Source organism: Echinops telfairi, unplaced genomic scaffold (assembly GCF_000313985.2).
Source record: "Echinops telfairi isolate 266 unplaced genomic scaffold, ASM31398v2 ScPeMD7_7469;HRSCAF=8507_1, whole genome shotgun sequence".
Lineage (NCBI taxonomy): Eukaryota > Metazoa > Chordata > Mammalia > Afrosoricida > Tenrecidae > Echinops > Echinops telfairi.
The window spans coordinates 100,091,832-100,096,641 of record NW_022111373.1 but is presented as its reverse complement, the minus strand read 5'-3'; the positions used below and the strand labels follow the sequence as shown (position 1 = coordinate 100,096,641).

At 44.1% G+C, this 4,810-nt stretch overlaps 1 pseudogene; it reads right to left on the bottom strand.

The window, feature by feature from the left end:
* Window positions 1–3,143: 3,143 nt before the first annotated feature.
* LOC101650848 lies at window positions 3,144–4,395 on the bottom strand (annotated as a pseudogene).
* Between the last annotated feature and the right edge of the window lie 415 nt (window positions 4,396–4,810).

The following is a 4,810-nucleotide window of genomic DNA, read 5'->3' as shown; positions in this document are numbered from 1 at the left end:
TCTCTCCTCCTCCCCCGTCATCTGCTCCTGTGTGCTCTGGTCAGATATATCCTTCTCCCGAAGCTGCAGATTCAGTGCCATCGTTTGAGATACATTCTTCTCAGGGGAGGGGAAGCCAATTGACTTTCATGTCCCCTAAGACTATGGTCTTGAACTACCATTGCCAAATTGTGGCATTTCATTATCTTGGTTTTCCAATAAAATAATCGAGCTAATAAAACTTAACTGTTCTCGTGGCCAGTCTAAACTTTATGCTATAATTAACAAAACCTTCAGTCAAAAACTCATGTTAAAATGTCTTAGAATGTTAATGTGATTTTTCAAAAAGACAGGACATATTTTGGGGATCCTCTTTGCCCCATGCTGCCTCTAAAATCTTCACACCTACTTTTCAACAATTCCTGCTGTCTCTTCTTCCCATGTTCACTATCTACCCTTAAGACTCTAGTCCACACTGCCGTTATTTTTTGTCTCATCTTCGCAAATATCTGTTATTCTTTCAGGAGTAAGCTCTGCCTCCTCTCTGGTATGTCAGTTTCTACTGATGGGCTTATCCTGTAGTTGTGTACCCTATGCCTTGCTAAGAACAAATTCATAAGACCCTGGGATTGCTCACACAAAGAAAATTCTTCTTCCTTGAAGAGCAGAGAAAGAAGAAAATCCTGTTGGTACTTTCCAGCTTACTTTTTGAACTTCGGTCCTATTTTTCCATAAGGCAAAATGCTGTGGACTGCTGCAAAGTAGAACATGCTTCTAGGAGCCTTTCCTATCACATGCCAAAGTGCCTCTTCCTTTCTCTTTTTTTGTGAAGTTGGAATATTTGTCTTAAGGAAAAGCGTTCTTATCAAGTGCAGTGAATCAAAGAGCAGACTCCCTAGCCTGAAGATCTAGCCATGCTCCTTCTAGTATCAGCAGAGTACCAGCTGCCAGTCCTCCGAATTTTACGCCATGAAAAGGAGAGCACCAGAGGAGTGCTCTGCTCAAATCAGCCTATTCTTCCAGGTGCTTGGTCCTCTGCCAGAAGCAGAGAATCTACTCACCAAGTGGATATTGGAGCAGCTCTCGGATCCGGCTGCATCTCTGAAGTAAACCAGCCACAGTGGAGCCTGCGGGGACCAAGTTGCGCAGCCCAACTCTGCGACCAGCAAAGGAAGGAAACAGAAGACCAGAGAGGAGGCAAATGGAGGCTCATTGTGGTAAGTGGACAGGCTGTGGTCAATGGAAAGGCTACCTTTCTTAAGTACGTCGGGGATGCTCCCAGACATTTTCCCGTAATAATTAAGGAGGACTTTGGGAGAACTCAGGTTTTGATAATAGAGGCAGTGTGAGTGCAGAACCAGAAAAACAATAATACTTTGTGTGAGTGCTATGAATTCACTTATGCACACACACCCAAAAAAAATAAAGGGGAGTTCTGGAAACCCTAACCTCGATGCCTGTGGTCTTAATCCCACTTGAGAAAGGGTGGTCTCTGCAATGTAAATGAGGCAGGATTAGTGCAGTTTGTATCTTGAGTCCATCTCCTTTGAGATATAAAAGAGATTAAATGCAAGCTAGCCAGCAGAAATGGGGGAAACGATGACAAGTGACAGGAAGGTCACACAGGAGCAGAAATTCAGACATTAGGACCTTTCTCCACAGCCAACAGAAAGGGAAAGCAGCCAGTACCCTGCACGAAGATATAGAGCCTCCTAAACTTTGAGAAGATAAATTTGTGGTTGTTAAAGACACCCGGTTCTGATATTTCTCTATAGCAGTATTAGATAATGAAGACAGAATTTGATACAAGAAGAATGGCATGCTACTCTAGTAGATAACCAAAATGTTTTTTGCAACTGTTTTAAGATGTCTAATATAAAAGCCTGTCCTTATCTTTTTCTTTCTTTTCTTTTTTTTTTTTTACAGTTCCCTGTTTCCTATTCAAAATAAACCAAAAACTCCATAGCACATTAAAAATCTCACTGTAGAAGGGGAAATGCACGTGGATTAAGCCTCTGGTGAATTCCCAGTGAACATAGACCTGGGATGTGAATAACCTGGCTATTATGCAGAATGCATTGGAAAGTGGGTTACGGCAGATATGGTGAAACAGTTCAAGTTTATTGTGCCAACTTGGCCGATAAACACATATGGTTTTAATTGAACGGTGGAGAGATAAATGGTTCAGTGAGCCTTGCCTTTCTAGTTCTCGGGTCTCTTGCTTTCTGATGGTTGGACCAGGGTGCTTCAGCTGGCAAGGCTCACTTCCTGCAAGACATCCCCAAGGAGAAGCCACATGGACCTATCCCGATGCAGCCCTGGGTGCTGGAGCAGCCATGTGGAGACCCCTGCCAGCGCTGAGATGTTACACACTCAATGATGCGGCTTTCCTCCTGCAGTTGGCATCATAGTGTGTGATTTGTGAGATGGGGGAGGACTTTGTGGATTGATGTCGGACATATGGGTTAATGTTGGACTTGTGGGCTTGGGCAGCACTGGGTTGGGATGTTTTCTTGCTGTGCACTTAACCTTTATATAAAACTCTCTCTTATATATGAGTGTCTGTGGATTTATTTCTCTGAAGTACCCAGACTAATACATATGGGTAGATTAAAATTCAACACCTTATCATTTTCTCTCCCTTTTGACCCATTTAAAACTCATTCTAGTTTTTAATATTTTCTGCTTTCCTTTCATTTGAGGATGTTCTCTATTTTGTTATTGTTGTTAGCTTTTTTGGTTTGTTTTGTGTTTTTATATCTTTTCCAGTAGATGAAATCAAAATGGGTGAATCTATAGAGATGGTAACTAGATTAAGGGGTTTGGTGGGAGTAATGTCGGGAAGATTGGCGGCAGGTGGGGGGTGACGGAGTACATGCAGTACAAGGAGAACAAGAGAGAATTGTTCTAAAATTTATTGTGGTGTAGAGAGTACAACTCTTCTGGATAGGACTGAACAGTTGAATTGTAGGATATATGAATTATGTCCCACCAAAAATGTTTTATAAATAAATAAACTTTTCAAATTAAAAAAAAATCCCATGGTGGTGGAAATAGGAGCCAATGCCGGCTGTCATCCAGGTTGTTTCGTGGACCATCAGGCACACTGGAGGATAGGCTGTTGCCCTGGCAGGGTTGGGTGCACACTTGCATCAGGGCTTACATCAGAAGAGCTGCAAACTAGATTTGAGCCCACCAAGCTGTCCTTGGGTCCAGAGAAGGCCCTGGAAGTTGCTGCTGCCATTGCCGCAGTTGGCACTGCCAACACCACAGCTTAGTCCTAGAGAGGTCTTTTACCCTGAGGGTTCCAACCAGTGCTCGAGCACACGCTGATCCAGAATCCCCAGCATAAGTTCCATTGGATCCTCAGTTGGACTTGGCGTTTGGCCTAAGGAGAATGTGCCCATCATATATTTTCTGAGCTAACTTATTGCACAGAGCCCTGCAAAGTTCCCTTTTCCTGTGCCAGGAACCTGGCATTCTCAACAGTGTAGGACCCCTTCCCTCTAGAGAAAGTCTCCGCTCCCATGTTGTCTTCCTCCTCCTCCTCATACTCCTTATAATCTTCCTTCTCCTCTTCCTCCTTCTATAATTCTTCCTCCTCCTCCCCCTGGACTTCCAAGATTTCTTTCTCACCCTCTCGCCCTCCGCATCTTGCCTGTCATCATTAAGGATATCCTGCCCCTGGGATTTTCCTTTAGGCCCAAAGCTGGAACAAGGTGGGTTGAGGTTCCTATATAACCTGTCCAATGTATATGGAGACTTCTCAATGGCAGGGGGCTTGTGAACCCTCCTGCCCCAGGCTGTTTTCTCCACTCTGAGTATAAATGGAGCATATATGCAGCACCTTCCCCTGATCTTCGTCAGGCGAGACTGAATCCAGGACTTTGAAGATGAGCTGAAGGAGTTGGGAGCTGACTCAGCAAGGTGAGCCTATGCAGGACTCAACAGCCCAAGATCAGTCCATGGAGGCAGGGCTGCTGAACAGGTTCCAGCTCTTTCTCACTTCACTATGGCTTGCAGAATGGCAGCAGACATCAGTTCATGATCCTCTTGAGAATGTAGGTTGGCCAGATTCCACTGTCCCCAGGCTGGCAGCTCAGAAAGCATCTGCTCCAGCAAGGTCTATGTGAAGGTCTTGGAATACAGGCCCCTAGGCAGAAGCTGCCAGAATTGAGAAAAACCGCTTTGGCATTGGGATGCCATACAAATCAATGTTTTCTTCATAGTCCACTGCAAGGCTGCCAACTGCTCAAATGTGGGGATGAGCCAGCCATCTTCCAGAAGTGTATTCAGCATAGCTTCACTCTTCTCCCACGAATTTCTCTTGAGCTCTGACAGAAGGCATTCTACACGTGGAAGCAAGTTATTCCACACTTTAATAGCCTGGGAGAAGTGCCTAAATTCCCCCAGCATCTTAAACTACTCTTGTTCATAAGGCACACGCAGCTTTCAGACTCTTTTATATAGCTGTTTATAAGGAGGTACCACTCCCCACTCAAAAAAAAATGGGAAAAAAATCCACCGAGCAGAGCTTGTGTAGTACACATTTTTCCTGCTAGGCAAGTACTGAGAAACTCACTCTGAGTTTGTGCATCTAGTGGCATCACTTAGGAATGTTCTCTCTGGTCACAGTGAATCTTTTCATAAGAGCAGTTTTGATCAAACTTCATATTTGTGATGAGCGATTTAAGAGAACAGCATGCGGCTGTGAAATTTTGTTTCCTACTAGGGAAAAATGTCTCAAAAACTGTTGTGATGTTGAACACAGCTTACAAGGACAGTGCTATGGAAAAAACTCAGGTGTACGAGTTACATACAGTGTGTATTG